General features: G+C 45.2%; 1 pseudogene; it reads right to left on the minus strand.

Moving 5' to 3' along the window:
- Positions 1-4,172: 4,172 nt before the first annotated feature.
- Positions 4,173-4,289, minus strand: LOC136637637 (5S ribosomal RNA; annotated as a pseudogene).
- Positions 4,290-5,362: the final 1,073 nt, after the last annotated feature.

Consider the following 5,362-nt stretch of genomic DNA (forward strand, 5'->3'; position numbering starts at 1 on the left):
TTCTCCAGAACACAAAGCTTGGAGGCTTCTGAAGATTGTCAGGAGCATCCCTGGAGTGTCTTATGGCTCTGGAACCAATTAAATTTGGAAACACTGGACACTGCAACTCTGGTGTACCCTGGCAGAAAAGAACAGACTTGTGCATGGTCAGGAGCATCCAGGTCTTAAGGATGAGATCTATACTGACCTGTTTCTGTTCAGCCCCTCCTGCCACCAATTTCCCCCTTGCTTCACATGTGTAAGTTTGCTTTGGAAGGGGAAAAGGGAGTTCTAGTGAGTGCTGGCTGGTGACAGCAGCAGCAAAGCCGTTACAAGCTGAGAGAGGATTTTTGGGCTCAGTTCATAATTGGTATGGGTTTTCATCTGAAATTCATTTTCAAACTTCCAAATTCTAAAATTCACAACCATCATAAAATAGGAGATTTGGAACCCTATTGCAACTAGACCCCCCCCCCACTGCAGCTGCCTGAGTGGAGTGCATGCTGTACCCTGTGGTGGGGGCAGTCCCAGAGGCCTCTTTGAGATAAGGGAACAATGCTCTGGGGAAAGCCTCCACTGCTCCAATAGGTTTCCTCGGGTCTGTGCCAGCTATTTTGCTTGCGCAGATCAAAGAGTAATGGAGAGGGAATGGAGGAAGAAATGGATCCTGGCTCACACCGTGCCACCAGCATCCATCCCCCTCCCTTCCACATTCCACCTCCTGCCTGGCCCCTTCCCATTGAGACACTCCCCATTCCTCTTCTTCCTTGCAATGTTTCTCCCATCACCCGCCCCTACTGCCAACCGATGGTTGGCACACAGTCACAGCAGCATGTCCGCTGCCTCAGTGGTACTACTACTGACAGAATGCATGTTCCACCAGTGAACAGCCCAGTTAGGATTGGGCTGCTGACCTATCTTTTTATCCAGGGTCTCCCATGATCTCATTCTTATTTTCAATCACAAATCAAGAATCATGAAGCAAAATATTTTTTAGGCCTGGCCAACATGGCCCTAGCTATGTGTGGCATCTGCTGCGCGGAGGGACTACAGAGGTATGTGCTTTTCGGAGTCGCTGTATGTAGGAGATATCAAGCTCAAATCACCCCTTAGGGATACTTTTGAATGTGACCAAGTTCATCTGGCACTGACCAGTGTTAGAGACGGTTGGCCTGTTAGCCTGTCACTATACAACTCTCTGGAGAGCACTGCTGCAGACAGAGATGAACACACTGGCAAGAGAAATACTGAAGTGGGTCAAGACAAGTACTCATGCTCCTTTTTCCCCTCAGGCAAATGCAGTATCTATTGAATGGGAGAGAGTGGGCAATTTCTGAGTTATGCACTCTTTCCTTGCTTCCTTCCACACCATGATCACTGCTGCCAGCCCTTTTACACAAAGTAAGAGCACTTTTTCCAAGCGTCCTGGGGAATTACGAAGATTCACCATCTTATCTGCAAGCAATCCTTGTTTCAGGTTCCTTAGCGCCGCTTTAAGATCTTGCATAAATAACATATCGATTTCCCATAAAAGTAAAGACAGGAGTTCTTCCTTTGCTCCAGCCTCCAGGGTGCTCAGAGAAGAGCCCGGATTATTTGGCTTTTACGCTTCCTCCTGTTGCAGTTGTGAAATGACTCCGCCTTGAAATCTGTCTATAATCTCAAAGGTATCAGGAGGGCATGCCATATTCTTTCTTTCCTTAATAGGTCCAAAGGATCAGTTACTGCGGAAAGAAAAAGCATCACATCCTTGCCAGCAACACAAATAAGTGGGAAATGCTGCCATAAAATGATTCTCAGGAAATAAGAAATAAGAAAGGACTATGGCAAATATACAAAATATTTACTGGAAAAAAACATTTAGCAGATCAGTTTTGTGGGGTATGTAAGAGAATAAGTGGCAAGTTGGAAATGTCTTTCCAACAAAAAGACATTTTTAGGGTTGGAAATGTCTTTCCAACAAAAAGACAAAAGAACAAAGAGACTTCGTACTTTAAATTGATTTGCTTTAGTGCGTTTTTTTGCCACCCATGTGAGTTCTGAGAATGGAACCCTCAGGAATAAAGAGACTCAACCTGTAAATCATAATTTGTAGAAATTATCCAGTGGAGAAGGGATCCAGTGTAGAATGATCCAGTGGAGAAGGGAAGAGGCCCAAAACAAACCCCCTGATAAAATTCCCCTCAGAAGGGGAATCTTTAATCGCAATGGGGCAGTTCAGGAGATTATGGGATGGTCCACACTGGTGCACTGTCTCCCAGCCATCTTGGTAAATGATGCTATGTAAACATAGGAGGTGATCCTTTCTCCAAAGACAGCCAGAAACTGAGCAATACTGTTCCCCTGAAATGTCTCACTGGTCAGGGAAGTAGGGTGGGAAGCAACAAACGACAGTAATAGGTGCAGTCCAGTCAAAGTTAAGCACTTTAAAGTTTCATTGATTTTGACTAAAGTAATACAAATACTCATATTTTTTCAGTGAAGGTTGAGATTCAAAGGGCTGTGCATATATCAGGAATTTCCAGGTCCCTTCTTGTCCCCTGCACCCTCTACCAAAGCAACCCCTAAAGTGGCAACCAGGAAGAACCTGGTAAATCTTCAAGGTGTTGCAGGTTCAGGCAAGGATAGAAGCGGACACCAAGGAGGTTTCAAGGAAAACAAGCTTTATTTTCAGCCGACTGCTGGTCACAGAGGAATAACTTCCAAAGTCTGTGACACCTGATTTCTCAGGGCTGTGAGTTGATATACAGAACAAACTTTCATTGTAAAGTGTTGGTCAGATTTCTGATTGGCAAAATGCAAATTGCAAAGCATTGGATACATTCTTGATTGGCAAACAGCATATCATGTGAGGCTTTGTCCATGCCTACATCTTCCACTATTCAACATGCTCTACCTTATATGTCATTTTAAAATATGTGAAATATTTCTAAACTGCAAAGGTCCCAGCTCTCCCTCCCTGCATTGGCTAACACCACACTTACAAAAAGTCTCTTTTCTCTTTCAACCACCTGTCTGTTGTGGTTAAGCTAGCAGTTTCCTGTTTTCTTTTTAACTGCAAAAGTTCTGCAAAACAACTTCTTGCGGTCAAAGCTTGTGTCTGCAACACCACTTCCTCTTTAACACAGACACAGGGGTATTTTCAAGCATTCAGCTGAACCAAACAACCAAGTACAAGGGCCTACTTTAGCCAAGCAATCTGTGCTCAAAACAGGCTCAAATAACTCTGATCATGTACAAAATCCCAGAAATTTCCACTAGGCTCTTCCCACAAAGACAGGCAAGTCCTTCGGTATTTACATACTTGGTATCGGGGAATAAAAATAATAATAAAGCTACAACAGCAAACTGGCTTGATTTTCCTGAACATCTCATTCTTCTCAGGCATTCCTGCTGGTAACATGCCTCAAGGTAAATGTAAGATATAATCTTAAATCAATGGGCCTGCTCTGAAATGAATGACTGAGTGATGCAGTGGTGTTCTCACTTAAGTTAGCCGCTGTGATGCCCTCTGAGGCACTCTGGTGCAAGATTTCACTGATCTTGAGTTTTAACTCAAAGTCAAAAGACTCCAGTATCAGCAAATCCCAGGCAAGATGTGTGTGAGGTCCAGCTGCAGGACACTAATCAGTTCAGCTGATCTGCAGCACAAGCAAAGGGGCTGGACCAAGTCCCAACATAACCCGTGCTTTTCCTGTCATGGATAAAGCAGTGAGCCTTTTTCACCTTCTGACATGAGGCTGCAGTGATACATAGAACTCCTCTCTCTCCCTCTCTCTCTCTATTTTTCTCCCTGCCTCAATCCACCTATTAGATTGGTCTCCCATTGTTGAGGAATTAAGGTGTAAGAGGATTGCTCTCCCTGCCCCTAAAATACCTGCTAACTAAAGTATTTATTAAAGCTGTATATTTTCTTTCTTTTGTAGTGGTATTCAAGATGGCAGTTTTCTGGTTTCCAGGTGGTATCCCATCAAGACTGTAATCTACTTAGGTGGCTGCATCACATGCCCTCAGGCTGTGCATGGCACTAGTGATCTGCTGGCCTGAATCAGACTGGATAGAAACTAAGCAGACCTGTGCCCTAAAACATCTGGAGACAGCTCAGTATATTGCTGAGCCTGACTCCTCCTACTCTCAAGGGGCAACTCTATGTCAATGGTTGGCAACCTTCAGTCTCGAAAGACTATGGTATAAGCCTACAGCACCTGGTATTCCCAGGTGCTCTCCCATCCAAGTACTAACCAGGCCTAACCCTGCTTAGCTTCCAAGATCAGATGAGATCAGACATATGCAGGGTAACAGTTGCTGACAAAGGGCCTTCTATTCCCACAAACCCAACTGCCATCAACAGGTTTAGTACAACTGATTAATTTTTTGCCTTTTCAGCTGGAGATCAAGCAAGAAGGGTGTTTTAATAACACTAAGGACTCCACCACCTTCTGGGTGGCTTCATCCTCTGGCCCTGACTTCTACTCTATAAGCCAATGACATTCAGTTGCTTCTTGAATTTCACATGGAGGCCTACCTTGTCTGCACTACTTCAGGTGAGTACCTGCACTACCTCACTACTGGCCGAGGGGTGGGGAGAAGGGCAGGAGGGCATTCCGGAGATGAGGAGGGAGAGTTTTGGGTGGGGGGAGGTCAGGGGACAGGGCAGCCTCTGCCACAGCCTAACCCCCATCCTGAGCCTGAAAGCCCTACGTGGGGCTACTCAGTTCTGTGCTAGCTAAATATCTGGCACAGATCCAAGTAGCCCCATTGAGCAGGCTGGGGTGCTATACAGGGTAAGGGAACAAATGTTCCCTTACTCTGAGGAGACCTCCCATCTGCTCAGATCCAACACTAGATACAGAACAGGACTGGAGACCCTGCTGTGCCAGCATTGGATAGGATTGGGCTGTGAGGAATTACAAGGACTGGAGAAAGGCAAAAGAGAAAAGAGAGTGAGCAAGTGTTACTTAAGGAAAGGCAGCGGACTGTGTTAAGCAATACTCAACTCCTCTACTTAGAAACAGCAGCGAGGGGAAGCTCTGACTGGCTGGCCCCAAGACTCCTCAAGGTTTTTTGACTACTTGCATGGTATGATCATGAAACCCAGATGGTTTTTGCATGGTATGATCATGAAACCCTCTGGTGAGCAGAGGGATGTTCATCCATTCGTAAACGGAATTAATATCAGTGCCTCTTTGAAATCTTGAGCTCACTGCATGAATGGAAGCCTGAAGCCTGATTACTATGGCCAAACTATTATTGATTGCAGTGAAGCAGGGAGTGTGCCCCCTGTGTCATCAACTCTGATAGTTGATGCTTGCTCTGCATTTAAGCCTTCGACCCTCTCATTCCTTTTCTTTTCTTTTTTTTAAATGAGCATACTCATGACAGA

Source organism: Tiliqua scincoides, chromosome 1, assembly GCF_035046505.1.
Source record: "Tiliqua scincoides isolate rTilSci1 chromosome 1, rTilSci1.hap2, whole genome shotgun sequence".
NCBI lineage: Eukaryota > Metazoa > Chordata > Lepidosauria > Squamata > Scincidae > Tiliqua > Tiliqua scincoides.